Below are 21382 nucleotides of genomic sequence, written 5' to 3'. Positions count from 1 at the left end.
CCTCCTATCCTTTCTAGTTTACATATAAGTTTTATGTGTAGTCCAAGTATATCTAGTTTGATCAAAAAGGTATCAACATACAACAACGCCCAATCAATATTGTTAGATTCGTACGTACTCCTAGATTTGTACTCGAGATGGTTTCCAATTTGACAGTATGCTTTGTGTAAGATTAATAGTACATGAAATGTATAATGTGAAAATTATATCATTGGAAACTCCTTTCACATACGAATTTGACAATATATCATTAGAAACTCCTTTCACATACGAATTTGACAGTATGCTTTGTGTAAGTTGCATGTCATATATTATTACTCTAACATTTGGTCAAAGTTAGCCTCGAAAAACGCATTAGACCCTGTATGCTTTGTGTAAGTTGCTTGTCATATATTATTACTCTAACATTTATGTAAGTTGCATGTCACATATTATTACTCTAACATTTGGTCAAAGTAGTATAGTGGAAGTGGATCCTCTGACGTGGGTATCCCTGCCTTACCCTCCCTTTCGGTCACTTACTGGCGGACCCCATGCTTGCTAGGCCCCGCATGTCAGTTACTCAATGGGTTCGGCCACGTCAGGGGATCCTCATCCATAGTATACTCCCTCTGTTTTTATTTACTCCGCATAAAACGGAGGGAGTGGTGGTATAATAAATGACGCGGGCGGGGGAGGGGGAGGAATGTCGGTTTGCTCTTAACTGCGGTCCCACAAGCGAGCGAAAACGCAAGACGAAGTGCGTTCCATTCGGTGAGCGACGTGGAGGGTCCAGCGTGCCGGGCTGCAATGCGAACGCGACAAGAGCGATGTACAGTCAAAACAGATTGGCCGGTCGTCACCGGAACCACTATTCACACCAGAACCTTCGCTGCTCGGCCTACGCCAGCCACTGCCCTAAAAGCACACCAAATCTCCAGCCCATTCCCCCACCTTTCGTTCCCCTAGCCCGCATCAAGCATCCCCTAGTTCGCCGGAAAGCCATGGTGCGCCACAAGATCACTTACTACAAGATGCTGACGCCGGAGCGCCGCGCAGAAATCGCGGCGGCGGTCGGCGCCACAGACCTCCGTTCCCAAGCTCGCTTTGCGGCGGGCCAATCCCTGAGTTCTCTGGAGCCAAGCTACCAGGAGGAGGAAGTCGATCCAATGTTCATGGCGGAGGTCGCGGCGCAGAAGGCCCCCGATGGGTATGAGACGATGGACGTCGACTTCGTGCCGGCGTCTGAGTCCCCCATGGTGCAGGCGGACCAGCGGTTCAACATGGCGATACTAAAGGAGGACCGGGAGGCGGAGGCAGAGGCTCAACTCGACGCGGAGCGCGCGCATGCCGCTGCCATCGAGGCTCTCCTGCAGGCGGAACCGGATGTCGTGGATGTGAACCAGGCAGCGGAGGCTCAACTTGAGGCGGAGCGCGCGGATACCGCTGCCATCGAGGCCCTACTGCAGGCGGAACCGGACGTCCTGGACTTGAACCGGGCGGCAGAGGCTCGATCGACACAGAGCGCGCGGATGCCGCTGCCATCGACGCCCTCCTGTAGGCGGAACCGGACGTCCTGGACTTGAACCGGGCAGCGGAGGCTCGACTCGACGCGGAGCGTGCGGATGCTGCTGCCATCGAGGCCCTCCTGCAGGCGGAACCGGACGTCCTCGACTTGTACCGGGTTGTGCTCTCATCCGTGCAGAACGCCCGCACGCTCCGCTTGAACGAGTAGCTGGAGGCCGAGGACAAACATGGTGCGGAGACACACGTTGGCAGCGACGGCTGGTTCGCACCGGCAGCCAAAGACGACGAGGTCGTCTCTTTCCACGAGCAGTGATAGTTTTTCTTTATGTTGTTGTTTTTATGGATCTTTTGTTGTGTAAAAACATTATTTCGTTATGCAAGTCGCCTGACTTGGGTCAGTCTACCATTTCAGGCGGTTGGATGAATATCCTACGTCTCCTAACCTTTCTTTCCTTCTTCCTCACCTCTTCTTCTTCCCCAACAGACCACCGCACGGGCCGTATGGATACTCCCCAACATGCGGTTGGATAAACATACTCTATGAAATGAAAATTATGTGTCAGCGATAGGATGGCTGATTTTGGTGTGTTCACATGCGACAGCACGTGTCAGTGTCGGTGCGTTCCCTTGGTTGGGTTTGCGGCGTGCAGGAGCGACTGTGTGAGGGTGCGGTGCGACCGCGGCGTGCAGGAGCGACCGTGTGAGGGTGCGGTGCGACCGCGATAGCCATGCGCAAGTTGACCTCCTTCTCATTTTGAAAACTTTAGGCAAGCTTGGCAAAAATGTGTGGCAAAGTTTGGCAATGCAAGGCCTAGACCCAAACAGGATAAGTACGTACGTACTAGGAGTACTAGTGTTAAAAAAGAAAGGCTGGGTTTTCCTTCGTGGGATTTAATCGATACAAATCCTCGTTTCACGTGTCAATTAATGCGTATTTTTTCTCCAAAGACCAAAGAGCTAACCATCTCACTCCTCATCGCTTGATTAATGCAGCGCCATGCAAACCAACCTTCTCACTTCCGTATGCATGCATGGGATATTAATGTCCTTGGTTGCTAACCCCATCAATTTTTCCTCGATTAGTGTTAGTGGCCCTTTGCAAATTGTAATTTTCATATACTGGCCTTGTGTAAAAAAATGGAGGTAGTAACTATATTTGACTTCCTTCCCCATTGCGGTGACGTCGATGATTTTTTTTGGTGGTTTGGCGAAGTGCGTTCGACGGAGAACACCATTGAGGGAGACCACGGTAAGTCGTTCGCAAGTGCCGCCTGCAAGCCGAGACAACTGCCTTATTTGCATCCAGGAAGTCCTTTACTAGTACTACTAGGAGTAACTAATGCGGTGAGATGGCTTCTCGAAGAAGACGATGGAGAAGCGGAGTCACCGAAGAGTGAAATGATGGTTGCTTCGTCCGTGCTTTTGTGATTTGATGCCTCACTGCTTTGTGATTTGTGATAGAAGGGACAAGGGAGTAGACTCTGTGCTCTATACTGTACTACATGCGTCCAAGCATGGGAGAAAGAGGAGAGACGTTGCATTTTTCTATTCCTTCAATCAATCAATCAGGGAGCTTCGGTTCCATGTTTTTGGCTTTGGCAACACCGTCCACAATGGTTCCCACGATGCCAAAAGCTATTTTCACATTTGGCTACTCATTGTGGATGCCCTTAACCGTACCACTTGGTTTTGCTCCTGTGTGCTATCTATACAAATCTCAATTATATTGATCTAAAAAATTATAGAATCGAGATTAGTAAAAAGGAGGTGATTTTGCCGCGCGGATTAGGATTCTTATTTTCGGAGGACGTTGTCCTGGCGGTTTGCTAACATGCGGTCCCACGTGTCAGTGCTTTACCAAGCCGATCCGCATCCCACATGAGGCAGAACAATGGCAGAAGCAACACGTGGTTAAGTTGAAGAAGATGAGGGAGAAGCGGATTCAGCAACGAGTGATATGATGGTTGCTTCGTCTCTCCAACTTAACTTCAGGAAAGGTGCAGCTTTGTGATTTGACGCCTCATTGCTCATTACTACGCCGGTGCCATGACTGGGGTGCTTCACCCCGGCTGCTCTGCACTGTATTCCGGTATGGCACGTGGACCCGGTAGCTTGTTGATGTCCCACATGTCGGCGAAAGGGACTAGAAGATTTATGAAAGCGAGCGCTCCACTCTTACGATGGAGGAGTAGACGACACGACGGCCCAGTGAACTGTCACTTGTACTGTATAGTACTATAGTTATGCTATTTCGCACGATCCATCGATACAAACTCGATTAAACAGGAAAGGGCGGGATTTTTCCCGTGCGGTAGATGATACTGGCCATACATTTCAAAGGCAATTTTAATGTATGCAAACTGAATAATTATAAGTAACAATATGATATCTAGTAAAACTAAAAACATATATGATTTATTGTGTTAGAGTGTAGTAGTAGTGCTGTATTGCATAGTTGTTAGATGTAACATGTGAGAACGTGTAGAGATGTAGTTTTGGAGGGCCTACAGAGAGAAAAGTGTAATACGGTCACCGAACTTCAGAATAAGCTGATTACGGTCACTATATACGTTTTGCGGTGATTATACGGTCACTTGCTCACAGCTCAGCATCGAATTGCACTCTGTTGACCGGCCAAATAGTCTGCGTGGCGCCATGTTGACTAGTTAAATTGACCACGTTCGTTGTGGGTCCCACCTGTCAGTTCGCATAGGCAAAAGGTCAGATAAACACAAATTTACGCAGGCACGACAAGGCTCCAACCCGTGCACGGGAATCACCTGGTTGTGTATGTGTCTGTCAGGGCCTGATGTGTGTGCATGCACGTGTAGGTTGAGCACTTGAGTGTGAGAGTGTGTGTTGGTCGTGTGGTGTACTGGTGTGTGCATGCATGCGTGCGTGTGTGCGTGTGAGTGTTGCGTGCGTGCGTGTGAGTGTTGCATGCGTGCGTGGCTGCGTGTGTACGTGTGAGTGTTGCGTGCGTGTGTGCGTGGGTGCATTTGTTTGTGTGAGTGTTGCGTGTGAGTGTTGCGTGCGTGTGTGTGAGTGTTGCGTGCGTGGCTGCGTGTGTACGTGTGAGTGTTGTGTGCGTGCATGGGTGCATGTGTTTGTGTGAGTGTTGCGTGGATGCAATTCATGTGCATGCGTGCATGTGTGTATAATCACCACACCAGCTCCTGTGTGTTAAAACAGGCGGCTCAGCATACCAATACAAGGCCACCTTGTTCGTTGTAAATCATGGGCCGAAAGCTAACACGGGCTGGAAACGGCCCATGTAAATCATGGGCCGTTAACGGGTATAAAGAAAATTACTGTTCATTATGGGCTAGAGTCACCGTGGGCCTGTAATGGGCCGAAAGATACGAAGAACTCATATGGGCCGAAAGACGTCGTGGGCCATACATGGGCCGAAAGTGAAATGGGCTGGTATTATATTCAACGGCCCACATGAAATTGTTGGGCCGATTTCCTTTAGGGCCTAACGGGTCGTGTGTTAACTGGCCGTAAAATGGGCTATTTGCGAAGAGACCGTTAACAGGCTTTTCATGGGCCAGCCCGTTAACTTTTGACCAAGTCAAACGGGCCGACTTTGTAAGCTAAATGGGCCACTGTTGGGTCGTGCCACGTGTCGACATATCATAGGCGCCTATCTGACCCACTGACGAGCTGACACGTGTTTCGTCCAGCCAATAAGAATTTTACACGTGGAAATTTCCCATTGGTCGGGGCTGTTAACGGGTTATCGGATCCAAAACCCGACCTGATAGCTTAACGGTGTTCCGTTACGGTGGATGCCACGTGTCGGTCACCCTTGACGAAAGCACTTCTGTGACGCGCGATTTATTGTCATGGAAGTGGACACTTCTGTGATGATAATTTTGGTAATGTCATGGAATACTTCTATGACAGCACAGGTATGACTATCTTGATTCTGTCATAAATTTGTCATGGACGTAAATGCATGACAAAAAACGCGACCTACTGTGACAAACACGTATCATCACGGAAGTGTATTTTTTTGTAGTGTTGGGGGAGTGCTCCAGTATCGTATCACCATCACTTTTATCTTTACCGTTTTTCTTAGTTCGATCCTTTTGATAATATCTTGATCTAGTAGAATAAAGTTTTAGTATGATCTAGTTGTGAGTTTTGCTTTATGATCCTTCTATGTAATCAAGTCCGTGAGCTATATATAATAAAGATTAGTGTTGAGTCAAGGGCTTGATGATTTTGCTATGATCTTGAGGGAATAAAATAAAAGAGAAGAAATAAAGAGATCATATGGATCTTATGGAGAGTAATGAGCTCGCATATAAAGAGTATGATGAATAAAAGTTGTTGAGAGTTGACAAACATAGTTTTGGTCATCGTTGCAATGAATAGGAAGTAATAAAGAAAGAGAGGTTGACATATAAATATACTATCTTGGACATCTTTTATGATTGTGAGCACTCATTAAAGTATGACATGCTAAGAGTTGACGTTGGACAAGGAAGACAACGTAATGGGTTATGTTTTCTTACATCTGAGATAAATTATATTGTCATGGATCATCCAACATATTGAGCTTGCCTTTCCCTCTCATGCTGGCCAATTTCTTTGCACCAAGTAGAGATACTACTTGTGCTTCCAAATATCCCTAAACCCACTTTTGCCATGAGAGTCCACCATATCTACCTATGGATTGAGTAAGATCCTTCAAGTAAGTTGTCATCGGTGCAAGCAATAAAAATTGCTCTCTAAATATGTTGACTTACTAGTGTGGGAGAAAATAAGCTTTATACGATCTTGTGATATGGAAGAAATAAAAGCGACGGACAGCATAATAAAGGTCCATATCACAAGTGGCAATATAAAGTGACGTTCTTTCGCATTAAGATTTTGTGCATCCAACTATAAAAGCGCATGAAAACCTCTGCTTCCCTCTGTGAAGGGCCTATCTTTTACTTTTATCTTCTACCTTACATAAGAGTCATGGTGATCTTCACCTTTCCTTTTTACATTTTATCTTTGTCAAGCACAATATGTTGGAAAGATCATGATATATATAGCTAATTGGATGTGAGTCCTCATGAACTATTATTGTTGACATTACCCTTGAGGTAAAACGTTGGGAGGCAAAACTATAAGCCCCTATCTTTCTCTGTGTCCGATTAAAACTTCATACCCATAAATATTGCGTGAGTGTCAGCAATTGTGAAATACTAAAAGATGGTTGAGTATGTGGACTTGCTGAAAAGCTCTTATATTGACTCTTTCCTATGTTATGATAAATTGCAATTGCCTAAATGACTGAGATTAGAGTTTGTTGGTTCTCAACGAAGTGTATGATTCATACTTGAAATTGTGATTGAATTGTTACTTTAGCATAAGAGATCATATGACAATATATATATATATGTTGTTGTTCTAAGAATGATCATGATGCCCTCATGTCCGTATTTATTTTTATCGACACCTCTATCTCTAAACATGTGGACATATTTTTCGATTTCGGCTTTCGCTAGAGGACAAGCGAGGTCTAAGCTTGGGGGAGTTGATACGTCCATTTTGCATCATGCTTTTATATCGATATTTATTGCACTATGGGCTGTTATTACATATTATGTCACAATAGTTATGCCTATTCTCTCTTATTTTACAAGGTTTACATAAAGAGGGAGAATGCCGGCAGCTGGAATTCTGGGCTGGAAAAGGAGCAAAATTAGAGACCTATTCTGCACAGCTCCAAAAGTCCTGAAATTTCACGGAAGATATTTCCAGAATATATAAAAAATACTAAGCGCAAGAAGTACCAGAGGGGGGCCACCCACCAGCCATGAGGGTGGGGGCGCGCCCTACCCCCTGGGCGCGCCCCCTGCCTCGTGGGCCCCCTGGTGGCCCTCCGATGTCCATCTTTGGCTATATGGAGTCTTTCGTTGAGGAAAAAATCATAAGCAAGCTTTCGGGACGAGACTCCGCCGCCACGAGGCGGAACCTTGGCGGAACCAATCTAGGGCTCCGCCAGAGCTGTTCTGCCGGGGACACTTCCCTCCGGGAGGGGGAAATCATCACCAACGATCCTCTCATTGGGAGGGGGTCAATCTCCATCAACATCTTCACTAGCACCATCTCATCTCAAACCCTAGTTCATCTCTTGTATCCAATCTTTATATCCAAACCTCAGATTGGTACCTGTGGGTTGCTAGTAGTGTTGATTACTCCTTGTAGTTGATGCTAGTTGGTTTACTTGGTGGAAGATCGTATGTTCAGATCCATTATGTGTATCAATACCCCGCTGATTATGAACATGAATATGCTTTGTGATTAGTTACGTTTGTTCCTGAGGACATGGGAGAAGTCTTGCTATTAGTAGTCATGTGAATTTGGTATTCGTTCGATATTTTGATGAGATGTATGTTGTCATCCCTCTAGTGGTGTCATGCGAACGTCGACTACATGACACTTCACCATTGTTTGGGCCTAGAGGGAGGCATTGGGAAGTAATAAGTAGATGATGGGTTGCTAGAGTGACAGAAGCTTAAACCCTAGTTTATGCGTTGCTTCGTAAGGGGCTGATTTGGATCCATATGTTTCATGCTATGGTTAGGTTTACCTTAATACTTCTATTGTAGTTGCGGATGCTTGCAATGGGGTTTAATCATAAGTGGGATGCTTGTCCATGTAAGGATAGCACCCAAGCACCGGTCCACCCACATATCAAATTATCAAAGTATCGGACACGAATCATATGAACGTGATGAAAACTAGCTTGATGATAATTCCCATGTGTCCTCGGGAGCGCTTTTCTCTATATAAGAAATTGTCCAGGCTTGTCCTTTGCTACAAAAAGGATTGGGCCATCTTGCTGCACTTTATTTACACTTGTTACTTGTTACCAATTACCTTATCACAAAACTATCTGTTACTGATAATTTTAGTGCTTGCAAGGAATACCTAGCTGAAACCGCTTATCATTTCCTTCGGCTCCTCGTTGGGTTCGACACTCTTACTTATCTAACGGACTACGATAGATCCCGTATACTTGTGGGTCATTGGCATCGTCCGGAGTGTTGTTTTCTCTCGTGTCGGTATTGCTGTCTTTGCTGCAGCGTGATTTAGAGCGCCGGCGGCGGTGCTTTTATTGTATCTCGGGAGGTTTATCTTCTACTTGATTTTTCTCTTTATCACTGTCACCCTCCTTGGGTGCGTCCACCATATACACGTCATACGAAAGAGGTGGCCGTCTAGCGTTTAGTAAACGGTGGGTTTTCGGCTTGCTCTTCTCCGGCATCGTCGTCCATACCGTCAATGTCTTCAGAGTCTTAATCGAGCATGTCGGCTAAGTCCTCTATTGTGGCGATGAAGTGGGTGGCAGGTGGGACGTAAAATTCCCCGCTCTCAGCCCCTAGTCCGGCTGGACGTAGTTCGGACGTTGCTCCTCCGAAATCATGAGGGATCGCATCAAGTCCAGAGTCTCGCTTAAAGGCGAGGTTTGTTGAGGGAGGAGAGAATTCGTGGAGTATGGCGGGGAGGGAATTCCTTAGCCGAGCTCACACGATGGTGACTCTGAGAGTTCAGAGTCGTCGTCTGGGGAAGGGTCCGGCTTAGCGATGGATGCCGGTGACGCTGCTTCCTTCGGCTCTCCCGTACTGGGCTTAGTGGCCACAGATAGTCCGGTGGGTTTAGAAATCCCGTCTTCGGTACTGGCGAGGCGCTCCGGCTCTAAGGCCAGAGCAGAGGTTGGGGTCATGAATCCTTGGAAGATCTAGTCTCCTCGGATATCAGCAACATAGTCCTGGTTTCCAAAACTAATCTGGTGACCTAGGGTGTAGCTATCGGTCTACTCCTAATGGCCAAGCGAGTTGGCCCACAGTGCGAAGCCGCCGAATACGAAGATCTGGCCGGGGAGAAAAACCTCCCCTAGTGCAGCATTGTTGCAGATGATGGATGAAGCCATCGAACCTTCTGACGGTGATACAGTGGAACTCTAAATAAAAGCACCAATGTCGGTGTCAAAACCAGCGGATCTCGGGTAGGGGGTCCCGAACTATGCGTATGAGGTTGATGGTAACAAGATACAAGGGACATGAAGTTTTACCCAGGTTTGGACCCTCTTGATGGAGGTAATACCCTATGTCCTCCTTGATTAATATTGATGAGTATGGGGGTTACAAGAGTTGATCTACCACGAGATTGTAATAGCTAAAACCCTAGAAGTCTAGCCTATATGATTATGATTATGGTTATGATTGCCTCTACGGACTAAACCCTCCGGTTTATATAGACACCGGAGGGGACTAGGGTTGTACAAAGTCGGTTACAGAGAAAGGAATCTTCATATCCGAACGCCAAGCTTGCCATCCACGCCAAGCAGAGTCCCATCCGGACACGGGTGAGAGAATCTTTAGTCTTGTACCTTCATGGCCAAACAGTCCGGCCCATGTCCAACAGGCCGGACGCCCGAGGACCCCATACTCCAGGACTCCCTCACAAGCCTTATTGAGCCCTGTGTAATCAACACACATTTACCAAGTCTCATTCTTCTTTAGGACAAGCACTAGATTTGCCAACCACTCTGGGTGAAAAACTTCAACAATGAACGCAACTGCTAAAAGTCGAGCCATCTCTTTGCCAATAGCCTTGCATCTCTCCTCGTTAAAACAACTGAGGTATTTTCGGACATGTTTCATCTTAGGATCCACATTAAGGTGGTGCTCAACGAGTTCTCTTGGTACACCAGGCATGTCAGAAGGTTTCCATGCGAAGATGTCATGATTCTCATGGATGAACTCGATGAGTATGCTATACTATTTAGAGTCCATCTCGTCCCAATAGTGAACTGCTGGGACGAATCACCAGGAATGAAGTCAACCTACTTTGTATCCTCGGCCGACTTAAACTTGAGTAAAGGATCCACCTCCGTGGTAGGCTTCTTTAGAGACATCATATCGACCGGTTCAACATTGATTGTGTAGAACTTCAGCTCTTCCGCTACGCAAGCGGACTCGACGTAAGCTGCATCTCCTTCCTCACACTCGGTGCGATTTTCCTGTCACCGTTGACTGTGATGGTGCCCTTTGGTCCAGACATCTTTAGTTTGAGATAAATATAAAATGGTCGCGCCATGAAGCAAGCATAAGCCGATCGTCCGAAGAGGGCATGATACGGGCTCTTAATTTTGACCACCTCAAATGTCAAAAATTCGGATATGAAGTTGAACTCGGTGCCAAATGCCACTTCGAGCTTGATCCAGCCAATAGGGTAAGCAGACTTTCCGGGAACAATCCCATGAAACATAGTTGAGGAAGGCTGGAGCTGTTTTTGACAAATTCATCCGTCTAAAGGTATCATAGTACAATATGTTGATGTTGCTTCCTCTGTCCATGAGTACCTTTGTGAGCTTGTACCCGCCAACTTGGGGTGCTACTACCATGTGACGCCCGGATAATTAAGCTACAGTAATTCCCTTCTAATGATGCCACGTCACCATGGTTACTGTTGTCGATCTCGCGATGGTTCAAAATTGATACAAATTTAAATTTAAAATAGAGGCAACCAATAAAAGTTTTCACATAAAGAAAACTAAACTAAAAATTGAAAACTAAAATGTTCAAAATGTAGAAAATAAATCAGGGATGATTGTGGGGGAGAAACCACATTTTCATAAAATGTTTAGATGCAAGAAATTAATTAAAACATGGGCTAAATAATTACTTAAATGCTTTTAAAAAGAATAAACTATTACAAACCATTTCATTTTGAAGAGCTAAATTAATAGTGGCAAAGGCACAATTTTAACACTAAATTAGGTGCCACTTTTGTATTTTATTAAAACTAAAATAAATAGAAACTATAATAAATCGAAAAGGATAAATAAAGAGAAAACAAACAAACAAAATATGAAAGGAGAAACCCCCTGGGCTTCGGCCCAGCTGGCCACCGGCCCAACTGGGCAGGCCCAAACCGGCCCAGCCGGCCACTCCCCCCACTCCCCTTATCCACTCCCCCCAGGGCTCGAACCGCCACCGACACCCCACTCCCCCCCATGAAAATATCTCCCCCTCTCCCTGAATGGATCGGAATCGAGGAGGAGGCCGCCGCTCGCCACCTCAGAGAACGCCGCCGCCGCCGCAGGGAGCACGCCTTCCTTGTCGGACCACCTCAACGGACTGCCTCCTCGTCGCCCGGTCGTCGCCGACGACCTCCCCGCGCCCCACTGCCCTGATCCCTGCATCCCACAGTGAGCCCCGACTCCTCCTCTCCTCCTCTGTCGCACGCCGCACCCCGCGCTCACCGCTCGCGTCCGCTGCACTCGTCGTCGTGAGCCCCGCCTCGCCTGCTGCCTCCCTCCGCCGCAGCCTCTCTACTCTCGCGGCTACGGCCTCACCGCGCCTCGCCTTGCGTTGCTTCTACTTCTTCTGCTTTCGCAGCTGCTGCTCGTCCGCGCCGCCCTGCCCGCGGGTTGTGCCGCCGCCGTCCCACTCCAGCCACGCCGGTCCCGACGCCCTTCCCTCCTCCGGCGACCTCGCCCGCACGCCCACAGCCTCGCCTCCGCCGTTCACATCCGCTCTGCCCGCGTTGCTACACCACCGCAACGCACCGCTGCTCCGCCGCCGCTCCGGTGGCTCGCCGGAGCCCCGCCTCCCCTGGCCCTGGCCGTCGGCGCCGGTGTGCGCCGTGCGCGCCCAGCGCCCCTCGTCTCGCACCCATTCGGGTGCCCCGCCCCGTTGCTCGCCCGAACCACTATGGCCCCTAGGGCCAATGACAAAGGGGACCCACTCCCCAGAACGTTTACAAATAATAATAATAATTAATTAATTAATTAATTAATTAATTAATTAAAGAATTAATTAACTTAGTTAATTTTGATTAATTATACTAATCAAATAATTAAACTAATTAAAACTGTTATGTAATTAATTAGCCAGTCAATGACAGTGGGGCCCACCCCTAATTAATACTAATTAGGTTAATTAAAATGTTTAATTAAAATGTGTCACTGACCAGTGGGACCCACTGGTCAGGTTGACCAGTCAACCCCCGTTGACTGCTGACGTCAACATGACATCATGCTGATGTCATAAATCCATTTTTGAATTAAATTAAATAATTAATTAAATTCCAGAAATTAATAAAATCTTTAGAAAATCATATCTTTTAATCCGTAACTCGGATTAAATTATTTTCAACATGAAAGTTGCTCAGATCAACGAGACGAATCCGGATACGCAGCCCCTTCGTCCGCCACACACCCCTAACATATCGAACTCGCAAATTTCCCCCTCCGATTCATCTTTCCAAAAACGCGGAACACCGGGAATACTTTCCCGAATGTTTCCCCCCTTCGCCGGTATCATCTATTACCGCGCTTGGGCACACTTAGCACCGCGCTTTGTCATGTCATGCATCGTCATGCATTTGTTTGCATTGTATTTATTGTTTCTTCCCCCTCTTCTCTCGCTAGGCACCGAGACCGACGCCGCTGCTACCTAGTACGACTACGGTGTTGACGACCCCTCTCTCTTGCCAGAGCAACCAGGCAAGCCCCCCCCCTTGATCACCAGATATCGCCTATTCTTCTCTATACTGCTTGCATTAGAGTAGTGTAGCATGTTACTGCTTTCATTAATCCTATCCTGATGCATAGCCTGTCATTGTTGCTACAGTTGTTGATACCTTTACCTGCTATCCTAATGTTTAGTATAGGATGCTAGTGTTCCATCAGTGGCCCTACACTCTTGTCCGTCTGCCATGCTATACTACTGGGTCGTGATCACTTCGGGAGGTGATCACGGGTATATACTATATACTTTATATACATGACACAGGTGGTGACTAAAGTCGGGTCAGCTCGTTGAGTACCCGCAAGTGATTCTGATGAGGGGGCTGGAAGGACAGGTGGCTCCATCCCGGTAGAGGTGGGCCTGGGTTCCTGACGGCCCCCGACTGTTACTTTATGGTGGAGCGACAGGGCAGGTTGAGACCACCTAGGAGAGAGGTGGGCATGGCCCTTATCGGCGCTCGCAGTTACTTCAAGATAACATGTTTAACGAGATCTTGGTATTTGATTTGAGTCTGGCCACTGGCCTATACGCACTAACCATCTACGCGGGGACAGTTATGGGCACTCGACGTCGTGGTATCAGCCGAAGCCTTCGTGACGTCAGCGACTGAGATGTGCGCGCCGGATTGGACCGTAAGCCTGCTCTTGTATTAAGGGGGCTAGTTCTGCTTCTGGTCGCGTACGCAACGTGCAGGTGTGCAATGGGCGATGGGCCCAGACCCCTGCGCCATAGGATTTAGACCGGCATGCTGATCTCTCTATTGTGCCTAGGTAGGGCTGCGACGTGTTGATCTTCCGAGGCCGGGCATGACCCAGAAAAGTGTGTCCGGACAAAGGGGATCGAGCGTGTTGGGAAATGTGGTGCACCCCTGCAGGGAAGTTAATCTATTCGAATAGTCTTGATCTTCGGTAATAGGACGACTTTGAGTTGTACCTTGACCTTATGAGAACTAGAACCGGATACTTAATAAAACGCATGCTTCCAAGTGCCAGATACAACCGGTGGTCGCTCTCTCATAGGGCGACGAGGGGAGGATCATCGGTTAGGATTTTGCTATGCGATGCTACTTGGTGAACTTACCATCTACTCTCTTCTACATGCTGCAAGATGGAGGTGTCCAGAAGCATAGTCTTCGATAGGACTAGTTATCCCCCTCTTATTCCGGCATTCTGCAGTTCAGTCCACATATGATACCCTTATTCCATTTGAAACCAATGCATACATTTGTAGTGTAGCTCCTTGCTTGTCAGTACTTTGGATGAGTACTCACGGTTGCTTTGCTCCCCCTTTTCCCCCTTCCTATACCCGATTGCTGCGACCAGACGATGGAGCCCAGGAGCCAGACGCCACCATCGACGACGACTCCTACTACACTAGAGGTTCTCACTACTACGTGCAGGCCGCTGGCGACGACTATGAGTAGTTTAGGAGAATCCTAGGCAGGAGGCATGCACCTCTTTCGATATGTATCCTAGTTTGTGCTAGCCTTCTTAAGGCAAACTTGTTTAACTTATGTCTGTACTCAGATATTGTTGCTTTCGCTGACTCGTCTATGATCGAGCTCTTGTGTTCGAGCCCTCGAGGCCCCTGGCTTGTAATATGATGCTTGTATGACTTATTTTATTTGTAGAGTTGTGTTGTGATATCTTCCCGTGAGTCCCTGATCTTGGTCGTACACATTTGCGTGTATGATTAGTGTACGTTCAAATCGAGGGTGTCACATACCAGAGCTAGACAACCTGGATTCTCAACGGGGGGATCATCATCTCTGCTCCAGGTAACCGACTATTTTGACCAGTTTAAGTGCTCGGGGATAGCTAGCTCAATCATGTTAACAACATGTTTGTGGAGCTTGCGATCGTGTTTACAAGTGCTACTCGTGAACACACGATATTTCCCACTGTTCAACTATTTAGGGTTACTTTGAAAACCAGACTGGTTGCCCTGCTGGTGATTGCCTTATCCAGAACGCTGATTTCCACCTCTGCTATTACCAGACCCTTGGAAGCAAGCTCCTGAGCCACCAGACCCCTGAAAGCCGGGATTTGGGAAACCGCAGGATGAGCCGGCTCCTGGCAAGCCGGACCCAAACCCGCCGGCTCCAGGCTATCCCGGGTGTCCACCACCGCCACCACCAAGATGATGCTGATAAGCCTGATTGCAGAATTCCTGCATGACGAAGCAGTTCTCCCACGAGTGGTTAGCCGGCTTGTCTGGAAGACTGTGCTTGGGGAAAGGAGCTTTAAGTGCCTCCTCGTAATTACGATGTTTGTTCCTGTTGTATGATCTCTCGGAGTTGTTGTTCCGCCTCCGGCCCTTGAAGCCAGTATTGGTGTTAGCGACAAAATCTGATCCTCCTTCTGGATGTTTGCGCTTACCATAGTTGCCTTGACTACCATGGTTGCCATTATGCCCTAGAGTGTTCTGTTGGGTGACCCTTGCCGGCACCATTTTCTTGCCTTGCTTCTGGAGAAGATTTGAGAGAGGCTTCGCGATCTTAGAAAAGTTTTCAACGAATCTTCGGCAATAGCTTGCGAGACCGAGGAAGCTACGGAGTTGCTTCACGTTCTGAGGAGGTTCCCAATTCACAAATGAAGACACCTTCTCAGGATTCACGGCAATGCCCTTGGCAGAGATGATATGACCAAGATAAAGAACCTCATCGAGCCAAAATTCACACTTGGAGAACTTGGCGTAGAACTGATGTTCCCTGAGCTTATCGAGAACCAAATGCAAGTGCTTGGCACGTTCTTCCTTGTTCTTCGAGAAAACCAGAATGTCGTCGAGATAGACCAAAACGAATTCATTGGTGTAGGCGTTGAAGATGAAGTTCATCATGCGAGAGAACGTCGGAGGAGCGTTGACAAGGCCAAAAGACATGACAGTGTATTCATATGAACCAAAGCTTGTCCTGAAAGCCGTCTTGGGAAAATCTTGCTCACGGATTCGAATCTGATGATAACCCATACGGATATCAAGCTTGGAGAATACTTGGGCACCCTTGAGTTGTTCGAACAGCTCATTGATGTTGGGAAGTGGGTATTTGTTCTTGATGGTCTTCTTGTTCACTGGACGGTAATCAACACAAAGTCGGTCCGTTCCATCCTTCTTCTTCACAAAAAGAACACCACAACCCCACGGAGAAGAACTAGGCCAGATGAGACCCATTTTCTCTTGAATATCGAGTTGCTTCTTCAGCTCCTTCAACTCTTCAGGTCCGAGCTTGTAAGGACGTTTGCACACAGGTTCTGTGCCAGGCTCAAGATCAATAACGAATTCAACTGGCCGGTGCGGAGGCATTCCTGGAAGCTCTTCTGGAAAGACGTCTTGATATTCGCAAACGACTGGAATTTGCGAGATGGCATCGAGTTCACCCTTATCATTGCGATAAAACAGACGGATGGTATCATCACGAGCGGCAAAGACAATTACATCCTTAGACGAATGAGTCAATTGAATCTGCCTGGCTGCACAATCAAGATGTGCCTTGTGCTTAGTAAGCCAATCCATTCCGAGAATAAGATCAATATCCGAGTTACCAAGAACCATTGGGGAAGAAAGGAACTTGTAGTCGCCCAATGTGATAGTAACATCTGGCACCTCCAGACTTGCACTCAAACGTTTGCCAGGAGAAACGATATCCATTTGTTTACCAAATGAGAAGAAACGAACTCATGCTTGGTAAAAAAATGGCTTTGACATGAAACAATGCGATGCACCCGTGTCAAAAAGAACTCTTGCAGGAATATCGTTAACAGGAAGGTTACCCATGATGACATCTGACGAGTCCTCTGCCTGAGCTGCATTCATCAAGTTGACCTTGGCGTGCTTGGGGTTATGCTTGACCACAGCTGTACTTGCCGATCTAACAGGAGGAGGAGGAGGAAGACGCCTCTGGTTGAGACACTTGTTGGCATAGTGACCCTTCTGTTGGCACTTGTTGCACGTGACCTCCGAAAGCGGACGGTGCTACGGAGCACTCGATCTTGGAGCTTGAGACGAAGTCTTGTTCTGAAAGCCAGGGTTGGGTGGGTAGGAAGAACCACTGCCACCTTTGCTCTTCTGCTGATACGGCTGACGGAACGGAGGAGGAGGAAGCCAATACTTCAGCTGCTTGGCCACTTGAGTAGAGGAAGAAGGAGTAACATCTCTGACTCCCTTCTTGGAAGCATCACACCTCAACTGAGCAGCCTCTTGCTTCAATGCCATGTTGTAGAACTCATCGTACCTCAATGGTTCAAAGAGAACAAGAGCGAGCTGAATTTCTTCTCTAAGACCACCCCTAAACCGGTATATAATGGTCTTCTCATCAGGGACGTCCTGCTTGGCAAAGCGGGCGAGCTTCTGGAACAACTTGTTGTAGTCATAGACAGACAAAGAGCCTTGCTTCAGGTTGCGGAATTCCTCACGCTTGCTTTCAACAATGCTCTGAGGAATATGATGAGCTCGGAAATCTCGACGGAAATCATCCCAAGTGATAACACGTCCACCTCTGGAATCCTTGTACTACTGGAACCATTCTGCAGCTTGATCTTTGAGTTGGAAGGAAGCGAACTTGACAAAGTCCTCAGGCCTGACGTTACTGCACTCGAAATGCTTGCACAGATCCACTAGCCAATCGTCAGCATCGGTTGCCTCAACACAATTGCTGAAAGTCTTTGGCCCGTTAGCAAGGAACTGGTTGAGTGTAGCAAAGTGATTCTGATTGCTGCCTTGATTCCCTTGGTTGCCTTGATTGCGCTTTTGGAGAATTTGCATGATCAACTGTGTGTTTGCATTGGTTGCGGCCATCACAGCTTGCCATGCCTCCGGAGGAGGTGGAGGTGGTGGCGGATCAGGATTCGGAGTCGTGCGCGTTGGAGGAGCCATCCTGAAGAGGTTGACTACCATTAGCACATTGACAGATAAATATTGAAGCTGAATCCAACGGAATGAAAATTGCAACATATAGTCTTCACATCCGAACAAAATGAAAGAATGCATTCCTCTTGAAATGGTCACATATCCATAAATTGAGAAGCCACGTAGAATTAAGGTAGAGAAATAAATCAACAAGGTACGGATCAAGAACGAATAATCGGTAAGAAATCCCAATCTCAAACCAATATCCGTGGAAGAAGAACTAGAGCTACTAGAATTCCCACCTATGAAACTCCCGAACCTTTCCGGTTATGCAATCAGGTGTTGGGAATACAAGGGAAGCATAATATCTCACCCAAACTAGCAAATCCTACATCTAGCTGTATCCATCCTTCAACACATAACCAAGAAACCTTCGGAAACCATCTACCTCAACCTTCGAAAAGCATCCGTTATACAAGTTATGGCGATACTCCCGAACTCCCGCCCCAGTACTGGGTGGCGTCGAGGTTATCTCACCAACGAACTGCATAAAAGAGATTTTTGATGTCGGCGTACTAAACTCAGGTATTCCAGAACTGCAACGATAAAATTATGATGACAACACCTCAGAGCTCAACTCCCCGGGACACTTCCACTAAACCCCTGACAGGAGGCACCAAGACAGTGTTCTCATCATAAAACCATCGGAACGATTCCAAGATACCCGCGTGATCCTAAAAAAATTTTTAGTGAAATTTGAGAAGAGAAGAGTCAAAACTCTACGTTAGGATGCCTTACCAGAGCGATGAGGAGACTGGGAAGTAAAAAGAATTCCTAAACTCTCCGATATATAATTCCTAAATGACTCAAAACATTTTTCTAGATACAACTCGACCGCTAAAAATGATCAAGCAATGGGGCTCCTAAGGTCGGGGAAGGCTCTGATACCAACTTGTAACACCCTCGATGCGACTATATCTCCCATGTGTCGAGGCACGACTTAGAGGCATAATCGCATTGAAGGCATATGTCGCAAGTTAGGCAATCTTCACAACATCCCATGTAATATAAATCATAAAGGGGAGATAACATAGTTGGCTTACACTCGCCACATTAATCAAGTACATAAATAACATTACATCATCCAAACACTCATGGCCCGACTACGGCGCCAAAATAAAAGATAACCCAACATGCGACACGGTCCCGATCACTCCCAAACTGGGCACCACTACTGATCATCAGGAAAGGAAACATAGTAACATTGAGAGTCTTTGTCGAACTCCCACTTGAGCTCAAGTGCGTCTCCTGGAGCGGAATCATCACGCCCTGCATCTGGTGTAATAGTAATCTGTGAGCCACAGGGACTCAGCAATCTTGCACCGCCGCGATCAATACTATTTAAGCTTATAGGTATGGCAAGGTAAATATATGTGGAGCTGCAGCAAGCGACTAGCAAATATGGTGGCTAACTTATTCGCAAAAGAGAGCGGGAAGAGGAGGCAAAGCGCGAGCGAGAAACTAGAGAGCAACCTGCGCAAACATTACTCCAACACCGTGTCCACTTCCCGGACTCCGCCGAGAAGAGGCCATCACGGTAACGCACTCAGTTGATTCATTTTAATTAAATTAAGGTTCAAGTTATCTACAACCGGACATTAACAAATTCCCATCTGCCCATAACCGTGGGCACGGCTTTCGAAAGTTCAAATCCCTGCAGGGGAGTCCCAACTTAGCCCATGACAAGCTCTCACGGTCAACGAAGGAATAGACCTCCTCCCAAGACGTTCTGATCAGACTCGGTATCTCGGTTCTTCAAGACACTTCGACAGGTTAAAACAAGACCAGCAACACCGCCCGAATGTGCTGACAAATCCCGATAGGAGCTGCACATATCTCGTTCTCAGGGCATACTCAGATAGGTCAATCTACGAGTAAAACCAACCCTCGAGTTTCCCCAAGGTGGCCCCGCAGGCTGCCTGGTTCGGACCGACACTCAGAGGAGCACTGGCCCGAGGGGGTTTAAAATAAGATGACCCTCGGGCTCCGGAAACCCAAGGGAAAAAGAGGCTAGGTGGCAAATGGTAAAACCAAGGTTGGGCATTGCTGGAAAAGCTTTAATCAAGGCGAACTATCAAGGGGTTCCCATTATAACCCAACCGCGTAAGGAACGCAAAATCCAGGAACATAACACCGATATGACGGAAACTAGGGCGGCAAGAGTGTAACAAAACACTAGGCGAGAGGCCGGGCCTTCCACCCTTTACCAAGTATATAGATGCACTAAGATAACATAGCAATATAATGATATCCCAACAAGTAAATAAGTGTTCCAGCAAGGAACGGCCTTCAATCTTCACCTGCAACTAGCAACGCTATAAGAGGGGCTGAGCAAAGCGGTAACATAGCCAATCAATGGTTTGCTAGGACATGGTGGTTAGAGGTTTGACATGGCAATTTGGGAGGCTTGAAAGCAAGTGGTAGGCATCGTAGCAATGGCATAGCAAAAGAGCGAGCAAACTAGCATAGCAAAGATAGTAGTGATTTCGAGGGTATGATCATCTTGCCTGCACAGTTGTCAGAGTTGACTGGATCCTCGAAAGCAAACTCAACGGGCTCCTCGTTAGCGAACTCGTCTCCCGTATCTGCCCAAACAAGACAAACAAGCAACAAGGATACAATCAACCACGTGCAAGGACCAAACAATATGATGCAATGATGATATGCTATGCGGGATGCCATGCGGGATGCAAAATGCAAGATATGACAGGAAATGCAAGAACCTGGCCTCAACTTGGAATACCAAGTGTACCACTGGAAAGATGAGATGAAACCGCTTGAAAACGATATAAAGAACACCAGAATCGGAGTTACGGTTTGGAAATGGCAAACGATTCAAATATGACACCGGTCTGCGATTTACAGCAAGTAGCCATCTAAATGCAATGAGATGAACATGCTACAGCACCCAAACATGACAACAAAATACATGGCAGGTATGCATTCAAGATGCTTAACAAAAGTCTAGCACTGAGCTACGGCCAATTCATCCATTAACAGGTTCAAACAAGCATGGCAAAAATGCATATGGCAAACAGATCTCAGACTTAGTGAAATTAACACTTGTCTGGAATTTCAGATCAGGTAGCACTCTTCGGAGCAACAAAACTACATGCTACAGGACCTGAACATGGCAAAGTAAAGCATGGCATGGATCTACTCAAAGAGCTTAACAAAATTCCCTTATTTACCATGAGCCAAAAGGGATCAGAAAAATACAATTGCAAGCATGTGAACATAGCAAAAACATAACCAGTTTTCAGACTTAGTGAAAACTGGCACATGCTGAAATATAACTCAAGTATGCATGTTTACGAGCTCGATGCACTCACTACGGTGCAAGTCATGATAAGCTAAGAATACATCAATTAAGAACACACAAAATGAAAGCTAGACATTGCAAGAACAATAGCATAGCATGCACGCAT

At 47.0% G+C, this 21382-nt stretch overlaps 1 long non-coding RNA gene across 1 annotated transcript; it reads left to right on the top strand.

Annotated features, from left to right (window-relative positions):
• The first annotated feature begins 11513 nt into the window (after positions 1 to 11513).
• Positions 11514 to 14695, top strand: LOC147984510 (uncharacterized). The gene is made up of 3 exons (XR_015616060.1): positions 11514 to 11728; positions 12953 to 13027; positions 14375 to 14695. It is a non-coding gene; the product is annotated as an uncharacterized LOC147984510 (long non-coding RNA).
• The last annotated feature ends 6687 nt before the right edge of the window (positions 14696 to 21382 follow it).

Source organism: Triticum urartu, chromosome 2A, assembly GCF_056163025.1.
Source record: "Triticum urartu cultivar PI428250 chromosome 2A, HENAU_Tu73, whole genome shotgun sequence".
NCBI lineage: Eukaryota > Viridiplantae > Streptophyta > Magnoliopsida > Poales > Poaceae > Triticum > Triticum urartu.
The sequence above is the reverse complement of the archived record's forward strand: the minus strand, read 5'-3'. Positions and strand labels throughout refer to the sequence as shown.